Below are 17,064 nucleotides of genomic sequence, written 5' to 3'. Positions count from 1 at the left end.
GCAGTTATCGCAGCCCATTATCATAGCAATGGGGAAAAGCGGGAAGTGTCTGCTTGTATAAGTGAGTCACAGGTTTTCCACTCACCTAACAAAGAGAAAACTTGCTGAAACTGGTCTTGTTGCCTGGGGCTCTCATTATCCTAATGAGACTACTGGATTTGGGTGGCAGAATCACTTGCACTGTGGGAGACTGAGTCTGAACCCACTACAGGTGACACCTGTCGGCTCATCCAGGTTTTGCTCCGGCTAACTAGCAGTGCCATATCTCCACCCAAGAGCAGGGATGATTGGGTAGCCGAATGCATGACACGATTGACATATCAGGGAAATCGTGGTCACTCAGATCGCATCTGTTTCTCTCAGTTACATTAGTCTCACATTTACGAGGACAATCAGAGGCAGAATAGAATTCTTTAAGATTTCATTGAAATAACTGCATCTTAGATAATAAAGCATGTACTGCAATAACTAGGATGATGAAGCATGACTGGATTAAAATTGTGACAAGGAGAGTAAAGCATAAAAATAACGCTACCATATTGTAACTATAATCATTAGAATAATTCCTACCTAAGTTATGTTAGAGCACAGCAGGTTAAGCTCTAGTTCTGCCCTTCAGGGTCCCCTGGGAAGACATCATCCCTCACACCTACGCAAGAGGCCTGTAGTCTACATAAGCAGCTGTAGCGAAGCACTCAGCAATCAGCAATCAGCATACAGTCATGGTCATCTGGCTGGAATCTCCCTCTAACGTACATGGGTTAAAATATTGTTTTTATAACAAAACACCTGATGTTCCAAGAAAGGATTTCTACATAAGGATGAGTATGTTTCTATGAACTCTAGAGACAAAGCGTTACCACGTTTGTCAGCAACCTATCTTACTGCAGCCTTGAGAAAAGCACACAGTGAAAAAAAATTCTTGTTTAAGAACGCAGTGCTGGCCTAGGCAAAGAACAGCTAGATACAGAAAAAAAACAAGACTGCAAATGTGGCTATTGTTAAAATAATAAAATGCAGGTGTATAAAATATGTCTAGGTTAAAGTGCACAGCGGCAGGCCTAGTTTTCTAAAATAATGTGTATGAAGCTATAACTAAAATGGCTACACAACACCCTTCCTTTGCCGTTTCAAAGGTGGTTCAAAGCCTAATTATGTATAAAAGCTACTAAAATTCAACCTAAGGCATATATAAGAATGTCAATAATGACAAGTTAAAAAGACACTTGAGCATGTGTAAAAAGGACAATTTAAAATGGTAACTGTTGTGTAAAAAGGGCCCAATTTCAAGAGTCAGAATCATTTTGGAAGTTGCCAATTGAATCCGGGATGATTGAAGACAGGAAATCTTCCACTTCGGCAGGAGGTAAAGTAGAAAATTCACCGTTATCGAAAACCAAGGAGCATTCGTGTTCCAAAGCCTGAGCTCCAGCCAAGGCAGCAGCATTCCATGGTGTGCCCAACAATAAGTTTAGAGCCACATCCTCTACGAAGGGCAACTCATAAGCAGCTTCCCATGCCAAACACACCCTCAACGTGCATGTCTAGTAATGAGCCCTCAGCGAGAACATCAACAGATCAGCGTCCAACGAAAGCAAGCGCTGCCTAGAAAGACAAACCTTCAGTGCATGTTTGAACGAGCACCAGAGGCACCGAAACACAGGCTGCACACAACGCAAAACCGGTCTGAATGACAGAAACCAGTCACACTCCAATTGCTCCAGGAGTGTTGCTCCAAAGTACTGCATCATGAGTTCACGACACGGCTGCGCTGGTGGGAGCGCTTTCAGTCCTCCTTGTTGCGTCTGGACAGCCACTGCGCAGAAAAAGTAGCAATAGCAAGATGACACCTATTATAGCCAAAGTTATCAGAAATCCCCTGAAAATACTGGAAAATATTGAGTGGATGGCTGATGGTATTAAACCGAAAATAGAGGAGAAGGTGTGAACGAAACCAGAACCAACTATTCCAGTAGTACTGGATGCATTAAATATTCGTCCCACAAGCTCACCAAAGTGCCTCGGAAAGTTAGTACTTAAAAGGGACTGTATCTCTGCTGATGACTTTGCCACTTGAAATGCATAGGTCTTGCATGAAGATGTGAGCACCACATGTTTTTGAAACAATAAAGACTTGAGTCTGCTCAACTTGTCAAAATTCACGTTTGAAGTAGCGATATGGGGCCAAATCTCAGCTACTTCCCTCTGTCTTGTAGTAGGAAAACGTACTTTCCCGCAGCATGTAACAATCTTACATAGCAAAACAACATAAACTATTCCGGCTCGCAACTCCACAACAGTTTTCACTATTGAGGAGGACATAGCTGCCATTTGAGAGCACCTGGAACGCAAGTCTAATCAAGGGGACTGGAACTCCCTTCAGATAACAAGCAAAGTTTGCTGCCGAAGCGTTACACACCCCTTGCAAGGACAGCAGTTTAGAAACCATTGAATGGCTGACAGAAGTCTTGCATTCACTACCACTAAGAAAGACCTCTTTCATGCCACTGAGACATTGGTATGAGAAGGGCAGCTCCCACACCTCATGGATATAACTATCTCCTAGCCTTTCATATCTGCCTACTAGAATGTGTTTTAAGCAGGACGTGAATTGAAGTGTTGAAATAGGCAGATTATTAACCCTGTGTATTAACCACTCAGCAGATGGTATTTCAGCCACAGTAAAAGGCAACATTTCTAACTTTTCAATATTTTACATAACATAGTTGCTTCTTTCTTAGCCATTAGTTGTTGCTGTTGTGTTAAATTAAATGTGGAAAATATGTCTCTTGCACTAACATCCTACCAGGGAATGCAACCTGCCTTCAGTGTTTTTAGTGTCCAACCCAATTACATAATGGACCCTAGTTGATTCTGCACATGGTATAGAAAAGACATGTCCTTTGTATTTTGTCTATTGCAGAAGAAACAATGTTGTTTAAGGTGTATATCCGGTCGGACAGTGTATTTATCCCATTATCTACAACAGCTAATGCTTTCTGTAAGTTTTCCTGATCTATTTGCCTTAACCGGGCAGCAGCTTCTTGTTGAGAAAGCTTCCAAATTTCATTATAAACTGCATGTAAAAAGCGCTTTATGTGATGTTTTCTGGGGCCTCACAGGAAATCCTGTAAGTCAGTGTTATTAGACAGGAGACTGAGGTGATCTCTAGCAGCATCTAGTGAGGAACCCTTCAACCACTGCTGGCATAGTTTGCCTACACTGTATGTTGTTACTATACCCGCATGTTCGGATGACACATAGCGAGGGTCTGGCCTTCTTGCTCTAAAACCACCTATGGAGTTTATAAAACAATTATGACACCTGGTGGTATCTATTGGCCACAATAACCACCCGCCAAGAAGTAAAAATAAAGCATTAAATATACAATTCTGGACCCATTCATCGAGCTGATCTTCAGTTGTATTTATATATTTTTGCCATTTGTAAAATTTTGCAGGTACAGGAATAGTGGCCACATTCAATTCCTTAATCTTTACTAAGTCCAAAAAACTTGTCTGTTGTACAATTTCATTTAAAAATATCATTTGAACAGGTATCAGACATGCTCTAAATAAAGCTTCCTTCCCCCTTATTTGCCATTTTCTTGTTCCCCACACACTTTTTAAGTCAATCGACTTCAACCACTATTTATAGCCTTCATAGCCAACCGGGAAACAAAATAATCCAAATGAACGAATTTCGTATCTGTCAAAAATATATGTGCATTTTCCATCAATGGCAATTTGAAATAATATGATTCACCATTTTTAACACTGTGCCCAGAAAAATTATGCACATTTTTCAGAATATGTTTTAGAACTCCTGTGTGGTGGAGTTGGACAATGTTCCCATTGTGTGTCATTAAAAATAGTCTTTCGGGTACTTGCTCTGTGAACGAAATGGTGTCCATAATAATTATAGCAGTACATATCACCATAATTCTCTTTAGATTGATAAACATCCTCACTTTCAAATGCAGTAAAATACAGCAATTCGGTCATCATAGAATCTACTGTTTTTACATCACAGTCATCAGAAACAACCACAGGTATTATTACATTGTTCATTGAAAGTTTAAACACATATGGTATTTGAGTGACCTCCGTGCTGGCCGTATATATCAAATGTTGTTTTATCCCAAACAATCCCATCAGGAAACGGTATTGCGGAAATGTTCACGAAAGACAAGTCTCTGCGGACCTTGTGAGAAGAAAAATTGAGTTTTAGGACCTCATCCACCAGTTCAAGTGTCGATCTTTGAGGAAGGTGATGACCATGTAATAATAGAAAGAATGTTATTACAAAGCCAATCCAAAGGAGGAAAGCTAATAAAGTCAATGAAATCCACAGATAGTTCCATGGGAAAAAAAGTAAATCGTTTTAAAACAATTTATCAGCTCACATGTTTTTGCAGGTTCAGGTGTAGAAGAGGCAAATGAGTTTGAGAAAGTGTTGTTGAGGTCAGCAAAGTATCCAGAAGCAGTTTGTGCAAAAGCTGGAGCTGTATTCATTGGAGGAAAACTAGTAGGGGTCTCTCGCGGTGGTTCACAGTAAAAGACGTCATCCATCTGTGTTGAAGTTGTGTCTAATTGATCAATAATTTCTATATCGTTTGTTGTAACAGATGTTGGTGGAACTAATGCAAGATCAATTTCCTCGCTTCCCAAGCTTGGAGAGGTGTCAGAGTTGCTGCTAAAAACTTGTAGAGGGACATCTTGACCAGTAGTGATAGGGATTTGGGAACTACTGGCTGCTCCTCTTGGTCTGCTCTGCAGGATCAGCCACATGGTGTAACTTGACATTGTCGATAGATACAAAGTGATTTTCTTTAGCCCCAGCCAATGGTGGTAGAATGACAGTTCTGGAACCGTGTATTCCCAAGACTTGGACCAGTGGATGATAAGAAGGACCAAACTCCTTTTTCACAGCAACTTTTTCACGTACTAAATTCCCAACTTTTGGAATCCACCCGGTGGACGTTATTGGTATATCCTTAATTACTGCAGCACTGGCAGAAGCAATGTCGTCATGGAACTGTTGTAATTCCTGCAAGAGAGTGACACATTCATTTATGTCAAAAATTGTTTCTGCCACCTCCACGCCAGGACCATTAAGATCTGGAACATACATTTGAGTTCCAACCAGGCACACGTATAAAGTACGACTCCTTAGGGACATTCTAGGCAGATTGGTAAGTGCTCTCTGGACTCCATACAGGTGATTAAGCCAACTAAGACCCATACCTAATACTCTGGCTGTTAAGAACTGCTTTAAATCATGGTTTCATCGCTCCACAACACTATTTCCCTTGGGATGAAATGGAGATGAGTAATGAGTTGGACCCCTACAAAGCCATGGTGTCCCTGAACACCCTTGAGGCAAAAGCAGGGCCCTCGTCTGAGTGGAAAGCAGCAACTGCATATGTGCCGATAAAGACTTGCAAATCTTTAATAACAGTCCGAGCGTCAGCCGAGCATTGTGGCCACACCTAAAGAAATCTGGAGTAAGAGTCGACAGCGACTAAGATGTATTTGTATGCACTGTCCAGTGTTAGGGGACCACAAGGGTCCAAGTACACACATTTTAATGGTTTGTTGGAAATTAGGAGGGGTGTCTGTGGTGGGCGTTTGACAGTGGGACCTTTAATTTGCTGGCAGATGTCACAAAAAAAGACATACTGCTTGGTCTGTTTGTATAGACCTGGCCACGAATAACGTGCTTGCAATAATGATATTGTAGCCACCACACCAGCATGGGCAGATGCAACCCCCTCATGTGCTTCTTTAATCAACTCTGGTCTTATAACTCTATTAAGAATTACTTGAACTCCCATGCCTGGTATTTTTACTTCTGCATCAAGGAAGCCTCCATTCAGTAGGAATATTTAGCTGGAAATGCTTTTGGAAAGGGCATGCCTTCAGCCGTGGCTTTCACAGCAGCCCATATGTCATCGTCCAGTTTCGTTCCAGAACGAGTTACTGCAGCAACAGAAGCCGTAGCTACTGCTGATTTGGCTGCTTCATCAGCCAGTGTATTTCCAGCAACATGTATTCCAATGTGCTGGTGTTCAAGTTTATGTACAACATGGACTCTTGGTACCGTTTCCTTCAGATCCACTACTTTCCCCCACAGAAGTCTGTATTTGATGGTGTAACCTTTAGAATTTCTGAACCCATTCTGGTGCCAGTAATGCAGGTATTCATTGAAGGACTGGACACAATAGTACGAATTACAGACAATCAGTGTTAGCTGTGCAGGATCTGGATGTTCCAGTGCCAGCACCAGAGCCTTTAGCTCTGCTAGTTGTGCTGTGCAATCCCCTAGGGTTTGCGTGTATGTATGTTGGGGACAAAGGGCCAGATGTAGCAAAGTCCCAAATTGCGACTTGCAATTTGCGAGTCCCTGCGACTCGCAAATTGCAAGTCGCAATTTGGGATGCAGAAATGTGTCTCAGACACCTTCTGCTACTCGCAATGGGGTCACAAAGACCCACCTCATTAATATTAATGAGGTGGGTCGCAATTTGCGACCCCATTGTGAGTATGGGCACTCACGGGGATGGTGGCCTGCTGGAGACAGCAGACCACCATGTCCGTGACTGCTTTTAAATAAAGGAAAACGAGCTGCACTGTGAAAAAAAACCCGAAACCTTTAGTTTCGGTATTTTTCAGGGCAGGTAGTGGTCCATTGGACCACTGCCTGCCCTGAAAAAATTATTTTTATAGCCAGACACAAAGGGGAAGGGGTCCCATGGGGACCCCTTCCCGTTTGCGCCTGGGTTACCATCCACTTCAAGTGGATGGTAACTGCGCCTTCATTTGCGACCGCAATTGCGGTTGCAAATGAATATACATAGCATTGCGAGTCGCTAATAGGAAGGGAACACCCCTTCCTATTAGTGAGTCGGAAATGCATTTTGCGAGTCAGGTCCGACACGCAAAATGCATTTCTGCATTCCGGTGAGGCGTTTTTCGCCGTTTGCGAGTCGCAAACGCTTTGCTACATCTGGCCCCATATGTATTATCCTCAATGTAGCCACTTATGACTGCGCAAGCAGTGGAGTATTGATGTTTTGTGCCTAGTGCAGGTTGTGCTGAGCCATCGGTGTACATGACTCTGATATTGATCAATAGGCAATGTACTTGCTGGAACTGGGTATTTTAGTTTATATTGCAAAAATTCTTGAGTTTGTAACTTTGGGTCGAAAATCTAGTCAACATCAGTGGCTGTCAAAGACGTTGCCCATTGAATCCAACGTGGATGTAATGCTTTGGCGTTTGGAATGCTGGCTTTGATAACAGCCTCAAGGACTGGAATTGGAGATATGACAAAAATGAGTTTTCCCTGGGCTAATGGTCTTTCTTTAATGACAGCCATCTGAACAGCAGTGAGAATTTTCTCAGTGGAAGCAAAGCGTTGTTCTGCTGCTGATTACAAATGTAATTTGTATGCAATCGGGACTGTCTCACCCTCATTGAAAGTTACATAGGTGAAACCAATGGCACCAGCAATTACTCCGATGACCAGGTGTTTTTCGTTGTCCCTTGTGTGTAAGTGTTGTGCTGCATGCATGTCTGTTTGCAAGGCTCTGAGAATGCGTGTGTGTTCAACTGTCCAAAATGTTTACTGGAAAAGTCAGGACGTATTAAGTCATATAAAGGTCTTATGCGTAATGCATAATCTGGAATGTAAGTTCTGCCAACATTTGGGAAACCCATTAGGGATTGGAGTTTTTTACTTGCATGTGGAGGTTGTAACTGTGCACATTTTTCCAAGAATTGTGGTGCTAGGCTCTTTCCTTCACTTGATAGCTCATATCTCAAAAACAGGATGCTAAGAAGGCTATTTTTGTTTTTTAAAGTTTAATTTATAGCCTAATTCGGCAAATCCTACATCAATGTGGGCTACCCGTCTTAAATGTTGCAGTAATTCATCATCCGTGAGATATATATCATCTACATAGGACAATGCTTCATGGTCAATGTCGTGCAATATTGAAGTCACACAAGCCGCAAATAGTCCTGGACTATTCTTGTACCCCTGGGGTAAGCGACAGAATTTTGCTGGAAGCCTAGTGTGCTGAAGCTTGTTAAGTCTCTACTCTCAGGTGCTATATTTTGGCAGAAGAAACCATTGGAAATATCCAGTGTTGTTTTGTATTTTTTACACATTATGTTGTTCATGAGTGCTGTCCTATGTGAGTTTTGTACAGCGTATGTGCATGTATGACTGTTTAAATGTCTGTAGTCTAAGACTACTCTGTCGAATGGTTCAGTTTAGCTACAGAGAAGAAAGGATTATTCATTGGTGAGACGCAGGTTTCGATTACACCCTGGTACTCTAGTTGTGTGAGGATTTCCCTCACTGGTGCTTTAGTATCATGTTTTTTTGGCTGATTGATTTTTAATAGGAATTACATGATAGGGGGAATCTTTATCTCACCCTATGTGGTTGCGATATAATGCCGGTGCCTGCGCCAATGCCCATTCGATGGCATAGGATTCTGTGATCTCAACAGGAACAATAGGCGAGAAAGAAAGTTTGATAACATCGCCCCATATGGGCAAGTGCAGACACATTCAGGTGGCCAGTAGAATATCGTATATGTTTACAACGTGGTTCCAAAAGATTGTGTTGATTATGCTTTCAATGTCTCCTTCTACCTGTAATGTCACTTTGTACATCCTATCAGGTTTGGGGACACGTATGTCTGCAGTTTGAATTTGTAAGAAGTCATCAGTTGCTTTCACCTCCAGATGATCTTGAAGGTTCTGGCAAACTATTGTGACCTCTGCCACGCTGTCTAATAGCACTAATGCCCACTTCTTGTTCTTCAATAGAGCCCTCTTCTTGAGTGGCATATCAAACTGAAACTGCTGCCACTTTTTTCTTTTTAAATTGGGCTTTTTGTTGGGGAAGTTTCTCTTCTTTTTTAACAGAAACTTCTGTAGAACGTTGTGATTCATGTCTCGGTTTCACCTACTCAGTTCCTCGCTCTGACCTCCGACCTCTCTCACTGCATTTTTCCAGTGAATCCTGAAAGGAATGAGATTGGTGTGTATCAGTATATTGATATCTGTCAGGCGTTTTTATATTATCTCTATTTTGGATATTACATCCATTCAGTGGGGACTCTGTATGTGGAGATTCTTCCCTTTCTTTTTTAGGTGTTTGTTGTTTTTTGTCCCAGCTTTTTCTAGATCCCTCTGGAGCTTGCTTGGTAGAAACTTTATAGATTTACCCTGAAATTGTGGTTTTGTAGGTCTGGCCCCTAGACTATCTCGACCAATACTAGAGAAGGTCTCTGCGATAATCTTTGGCAGCTCAAGTTCTTGATCCTGTGGAGGAACATCCCGGAGCCGCATGCACACAGCTAGTGCAACTGCTTCCCCTTTAAGGTTACTTAATATTATTGAGGATACTGTGGCAAAATTGCCCATTAGTTGCATTCCCAAGTACAGGCCTAGGGCAGCCCTGTATTCATCTTGAATTTCTTTTAACACATCTGGTAAATTGGCAAGTGTTGGTGTACCATGTGCAGTAGTATAGAGCGTAGCAAATACCGTGCCACAAGTATTGCAGTTGTCTACTGTGGGAACCATTCCAAATGGCAAGCACATAGTTAATATTCTACGCTTATCCTGAGGTCCCGTATGGGGAAAAACTGCTTCCAGTGCATTTATATTTTGAGCTAACCAAAATGGAATCTCTTCTCGTTTGGCCGGTACTTTACCCATGATTGAACGTACAGTCGCCGGATTAATGCCTGGCCTTACTGCATGTGGTTGCACCGGAGCAGCACGTGCTGGGTTTGTATTTAATGTTTGCATTACAAACTGTACTAGTCGTCTGTATATTGAAGTAAGCTCAGCATATAAGCAACAGACTTCACCTACCATTAAGTTAGCTGCAGCAGGGTGAGGTTTATATATGGACAATAAAGGCCAGGTAGGACCATCATTTCTTAGAGGACCTAACCTAACATATAGAATAGCCTCACCAACAAATGTAACTGGACACCCCAGGGCCGTTAGGCCATGTGCCAATAAAATAAATGTGCAGTGAGGGGTGGTCGCACATTACCTGCAATTGCTACCTGTTGTGGGTTCTCCATAATGAATGGTGAGTTTTGTTCAGAGATAAGCACACCAAATGGGGATTATCCTTTTAGAGTTCAAGCTTGAACAACCTACAGCGCTTGTTGGGTACTCCCTACTTAGCTGATAAGGAAAATCCTCAATACCACAGATGTATCCGTATATAGTACTGAGGTGTCTTTGTATGTAGTGAAAGAGAGATATTCAGGAGGACCTGAAAATTAGAACTTGACCAAACGTTGGCGGCGCCATGTTGCATTGGCACTCAATATCCTATTGAGACTACTGGATTTGGGCGTCAGAATCACTTGCACTTTGGGAGACTGAGTCTGAACCCACTACAGGTGACACCTGTCGGCCTGTGCCGGGTTTTGCTCCAGCTAACTAGCAGTGCCTCATCTCCACCCAGGAGCAGGGATGATTGGGCAGCCGAAAGCATGACACAATTGACTCCTCAGGGAAATCGTGGTCACTACGATAGCATCCGTTTCTCTCAGTTACATTAGTCTCACATATACAAGGACAATCAGAGGCAGAATAGAATTCAATAAAATTTTATTGAAATAACTGCATCTTAGATAATAAAGCTTGTACTGCAATAACTAGGAAGATGAAGCATGACAGGATTTAAATTGTGACAAGGAGAGTAAAGCATGACAATAATGCTACCATATTGTCACTATAATCATTAGAATAATTCCTACCTAGGCTATGTTAGAGCACAGCATGCTAAGCTCTAGTTCTGCCCTTCAGGTTCCCCTGGGAAGACATCATACCTCATACCTGAGCAAGAGGCCTGTAGTCTACATAAGCAGCTGTATTGAAGCACTCAGCATACAGTCAAGTTTATCTGGATGGAATCTCCCTCTAATGTACATGGGTCAAAGTAGTGTTTTATAATTACAGCTGATGTTCCAATAAAGGATCCCTACATAAGAGTGTGCATGTTTCTATGAACACTAGAGACAAAGCGGTACCACGTTTGCTGGCAACCTATCTTACTGCAGCCTTGAGAAAAGCACAGAGTGAAAGAAATGTTCTTTTTAAGAATGCAGTGCTGGCATAGGCAAAGAACAGCTAGAAAATAAAACAAGACTGCAAATGTGGCTATTGTTAAAATAATAATATGAAGCTGAATAAAATATGTCTAGGTTAAAGTGCACAGCGGCTGGCCTAGTTTGCTAAAATAACGTGTATGAAGCTATAACTAAAATGGCTACACAACAGTCTCCCTGCGAAGACGCTCTCCAATTTACTAATGATGCTGATCCTTGATCCAGCTTCAAATGAAGTCATTCCAATCTATGATTATTAAGGCTGCGAGGTAGCCTTTGCAGCCAGAAAGAGTTCTCCTCCATGTAAAGAGACACATTGAATCCTTCCCATAATATGGATGCTGACCTCTCAGAAGAAGGTGAAGGATGGAACAGTATGTTCGGGGTTGAAAGTAACAGAAGTAATCAAACATCTGCAGAATAACTTGTCTCTGCCTGAATCGTTTATGCAGATTAGTGCTGATTTTATTCCCTCAATACAAATGTAAGGAAACAGACTCTTTGTCACTCCTCAAAACTGTTAGCGGTCTCCTATCCAGATTATGATGAGATGTAGAAAGATCAAGTTTACATAGGCTTCTCTTCAAGAGACATTCCCGGCAAAGGTTCCAAGAGGAATAGTTGGCACCCATTAAGGTTGATTCCCTTATGGCAGTACTGGCCTCAAGTGTTAAAGTTATTTCAGAGGATGCAGCCCCAGCTGATGCCACTGACAAGCATGTTAAGCAATCCATTTAAAAGCATTTAAAAGGTTAGATAGCTTCCAATGTTGGGCTTCCAAAGGCTGGTACCTTTACTCCTTATGAAGTGCATTCATTATTGCAAACATTCTAAGCCTTGGCAGAAGAACTTCAGTGAGGGAAGGATTGTACATTTTGAATACTCTTGATGGATCAGCAAGCCTAGATAGTATATGCCATTTTGTTCTGATGGTCTTTGTGCTTCTGCTCCTGCTTAAGGATCTTCAATAGCAGCTAGAAGGCATACTTAGATGAAGTCTTACAAGGTGAACAACTCACAGAAAGCTATATTGAGTCATTTTCCCTTTAAAGGAGCTCAATAGTTTTTAACATTACAATTAGAAGCGTTGGTGAAGAAGTTTTCAGAGGGCCACAGACACTTAAACTCCAATAAGTCCTCCTTTCAAGAGAGACAATGTGGGTTTCCTTAAGCTTTGGTTAACTTTCAAGGTCAAAAGGATCCAGGCAGCCTTTTTGTGGCATAGGAGAGGCAAGGGTGATTCCTTTGCTAAACATTTCCAGCTGAAGCCCATGATCTCCGTAAGCAATTAAACAAAGTGAGAAGGAGGCTTTACCAATTTTCAGAAGTCTGGCAATAAACCGTGTCAGACTCCTGGGTCCTACAGACTGTAGAAAGAGGCTACAAGGTCAACTTTGAGACCACACCTCATTGTTCATCCAGACACCAGTTGTTGCTGAAGGGAGTACAGGACTTGCTTAGCAAGGGAACTTTAAATTAATTACTGGAGGAATAAAGAGGCTAAAGGTGTTCCTCCTTAATTTCTTGGTTCAAAAACCTTCAGGAAATTTTTTACCAATACAGGGCTTGAAAATGGTAAATGCTTTTTGTGTTGTACCAGCAATTTGAGATGGGCACTCTTCAAAAATCCTTACATTTGTGGCTCCCAGAATGTAGTTAGCACATAGACCTCTTGGATGCTATATGCTATATTTCATATACTAGTTCATCTAGACTTGATGGGGCACCACAGTGGGGGAGCAATCAGCTCAGGATTGTGGTCCAAGAAACATTAGAACATTTACTCAAATTAGAATTAGCATGCAGCAGTTTCCAAAGCCCTGTTATCCTTAGCTCCTATTCACTGAACTCGAGCAGTCCACCATTGGTCAGACAATCAGGTGACAAATTTTTATGTCAACCATCTAGAGAGTGACATCCCATCAGGCAGAGCTCATAGGGATTTGGGCAGAAGGAAATCTGCTATCTCTGACTACAGTATATCTGCCGGGATGAAGAATGGGCTGGGTGGTAGCTTTTGCTCCATCTTGCCATCGTCCGTGACCATCAGACTTTGTCCAGTTTTGCTTCAGGAAATACAGAGAATGTTGGGGTTCTTTGGCTGGACCATTGTGCTGTTCCTCAGAATGCTGTTCTACCCAGGTTCGTCCCTCTCTTGCAATGTCCAGGAGCCTGGCAGCGGCTGTTGTGAGATTTTAGTGGCCTAGGAGGCTACACCTTGCCCGCCCCCTCCCTTTGCTTTACTCAGCAAAGTCCTGTGCAAGATTAAGGAGGAGAAAGTGGAAGTTCTTCTGGAACCCTTATATCCTTGGTTCCTGCTTCTTCTTCAGTTAACACTTCAGCCTCCATGAATCTTTCCTATTTTTCTCTATCTCCTCTGAAATTTCCACAGTTGTCAGCAATGAAACTCTGACATCTTCCCAGGCACTCTGGAGATTGAGAGGAGAAGATTAGAGTCTTTACTCTGTTGTCCAGTTACTGCGTGTTCAATTCATATTTCTAGAAAACAGAGCACTATAAAACTGTAGATGCTGGAGGCATTTTCATTTCCTTCATGGTGTATGTCCAAGAATGTTCAAGCTTCTGCCTGTAAAGAGGTTAAGAACCTGGAGATTGTTTTGGTTTTATTTTGGGGCTTGAGGTTTCTACTGAACATAGTCAGTGGGAATTCATCTGCACCTTTACAAGGTCCTACATTTCTGACTTTGATGCTCTTGCAGCTCTTCGTCTTCGGAGTTCAGTCTCTTCTTAGGATTTACCTCAGATTCTTAATGTGTTGCAGGAGTCTTCCTTTGAGCCTCTGCAATCCTTATCCCTGAAGTTTCTAACAATGAAGATGTTTTTCCTAGTAGCAATCTGTTCAGGTCTTAGATGAGTGGAAACTGAGGCCATTCTTCTCACAAATCTTTTATAAGATGTTTTAGGAAAAGTCAGTCCTAGATCTGATTTTTCTTTTTTAACATGGGCTTTCATCATCTTTTCTCTTTTTTACAGGATTTGGATCACCATGTCTTTTTTTCCCTCTACGTTTACAGGTTGCAAGACCTTGTAGCCTTTGTTAGAAACACATAGGGTTTCTTCTATCTGACCTCAAAGAATGTCTTCATTTGTACAGGTAGATTCTCTGTCACTTTTGGATTAGGCATAAAGATCCATGTACTTCTACCTTGAATAGAAGGTTGAATTTCTTTATCCTATCAAAAATCTGATACTCCTTTACCTGTTTACTCAGGGCTGGTCGACGAGAAACATTGCTTCCACTTGGGCAGCATTTAAGCATTTTAGGGATCCTCCATAAGAGATACTTGGCAAGCAGAAACAGGGGCACCTTCCCATACATTTTGCACTCTTTAGAAACATCCAATGGGTGAGGCAATATGTAAAGTATTTATGCAGCACACAAACAATAATAAAGTGAAAACACAACACAAAGTGAATCCCACACCAACTAATAGAGTAAAGTTTAATAAATTGTTCGACACCAAAATGACACAAATCCAAACAGTAGAACCAAAAGATCAAAGCACCAAGACCGGACATCTAGTCACACGAAACCGGGTCAAAGTTGAATAGAAGAAGTGGATCGCGGCTGGTCAGTGCTTACCATTGGAATTAGAAGAACTTTTAAAGAATGTTATGAAAGGTAAAGTATAGTGGGGCAAAGCTGGAGTCTTTGTTCGAGGAGGGATTGTTTTCTTTAGGGAGCTGCTGGACAAAGTTGAGGCGAAGATTTCTACATTCAGACTTAGTCACTTTTCTGGAAGTTGAAGGTCTCACGTGGGATAAGGCAAGAGGCAGTAGCCAAAGAATTTTCCAGTTGGATACTCCTTTGCCGAATAACCACTGAAAAGAAAAAGAACAAAATGGGAGCAACCTCAAAGTCAGGCTGACCCATGGCCGGACTGAGAGCCAAAAGCAGCCATGACAAATTTTGTTGGACTAGTCCTCTCACTACATAGTCAGTCTCAGGCAGATCCATTCAGCCGTGTTGAGGCTTGTGAAAATAGACCCCCTTGGGTGAAAATTGGCCCCCTTGACTCCAGCCAACCTGAGAAACACCTGATGTCTGTTATGGCCAGTCTGGCCCTTGGCTGACCAGCAATGCACTGTGGGCGGATCTATGAGTAGATTGGCCTCAGTCTTCCCTCGGTTCTCAGAGCTTTTTTTAGCCAAAGATTTTTAAAGCCCAAAGTTTTGGATTTTGCTCTCTGGGCACCCATAGCACCACAACCAAGGATCCCAGACAAGTGGAACACTATTTGGGGCTTCAGGACTCCCTCAGGCTGGGTCTAGGTATGGGTGTGAGATGGTGGGACCCTCTTATGTCCCTGTCACTCTGAACAGGAGGCAAGCAAATTAGCCCTTGAAGTCTCTCTGGTAGTCCTGGCTCAAACAGGAGGGCTGGCCTCTGAGGGTTCAAGGCAGGCTCCCGGCAGCAGAGCAGTCCTTCTAGGTGCAGCAAATCAGTCTTGGGTAGTACACAGGAGGCCACAGCAGGCAGTCCTTTGTGAGTCCTCCCACAGGTCCAGAAAGTGAGCTGAAGAGTGGGTCTGAGGGTCCTACTTTCCTATTTGGCACCTTCTTTGAAGTTGGGAGAAGTTTCTAGAGGTTTCTCTTTGAAGTGCTTGGAATTTCCTGACTCCCGTGCCCAGGCCTTAAGATGGTTGCATAGACAATGAGGAGGTGACAAACCCTTTGCATGAAGTCAGAACACAACCTATCTGCTTGCAATTGGGGCTATGACCAGCTCCACCCTCCATCCTGCCAGCAGATGCCCCATTCAGGCACACCTAGGGCCACATGTAGGTAGGTTCAGATTTGCGAGTCACAAATCCGAATGTAGGATGGTGTCCCTGATACCATCTGCGATTCGCAAGGGGGTCGCAAATGCCCACCTCAGGAATAATCATGAGGTGGGTTGCAATTTGCAACCCCCCTTGCGAATGGCAGCCCTCACAGGGATGGTGACCTGCTGTGGACAGCAGACCACCATGTCTGTGACTGCTTTTCAATAAAGCAGTTTTATTTTTTTGTAATGCAGCCCGTTTTCCTTAAAGGAAAACGAGATGTATTACAAAAACAAAAAATGAAACGTTTTTGTTTCATTTTTTTCAGAGCAGGCAGTGGTCCTTAGGACCACTGCCTGTTCTGAAAAAATGTTTACAGTGACATTCACAATGGGGAAGGGGCCCCATGGGGACCCCTTCCCTTTTGCAAATGTGTTAGCACCCATTTGAAATGGGTGCAAACTGCGATTGGTTTGCGACCGCGTTCGCAGTCACAAAACAATCCTACATTGCACTGCGAGTCGCAATTAGGAAGGGAACACCCCTTCATAATTGCGAGTCGCAAACCTGTTTTGCAATTCAGTAACCAGGTTACCAAATCGCAAAAGTGGGTTTGTGCATCGCGATGTGCTTTTTGCACATCGCAAACAGCGAAATTCACTGTTTGCGACATGCAAAAAGCTACCTACATGTGGCCCCTAATCCCTCTATTGAGTGACTATTTAGGGGGAATTAACTATGTCTGTCAGATACATCCAGTCATGTGACTCAGAGAAGGCTGCAGGCACCAAATTTCTAAAGGCAGGAAAATGCCAACTTTCTAAAAGTTGCATTTTTAAATTGAAATGTAAAATTTGACGTTACCATTAAAGAGGATTTCTTATTACAATTTTATAGATACCAATCATGAAATGCTTATTTGTCTCCAATCAAAAGTTAGCACTCATTAAATGTAATACGGCAACCCAATGTTATTCTATGAGACAGGTAGGCCTTACAGTAGTGAAAAATGAATGTAGGTGTTTTTCAGTACCAGGACATTTACAACTTAGTACATATCCATTCTTTTAATCACAATGCACCCTGGCCTATGGCCTACCTAGGTCCTACCTTAGGGGTAAT

The sequence above is a fragment of the Pleurodeles waltl genome, chromosome 5 (assembly GCF_031143425.1).
Source record: "Pleurodeles waltl isolate 20211129_DDA chromosome 5, aPleWal1.hap1.20221129, whole genome shotgun sequence".
Lineage (NCBI taxonomy): Eukaryota > Metazoa > Chordata > Amphibia > Caudata > Salamandridae > Pleurodeles > Pleurodeles waltl.
The sequence above is the reverse complement of the archived record's forward strand: the minus strand, read 5'-3'. Positions refer to the sequence as shown.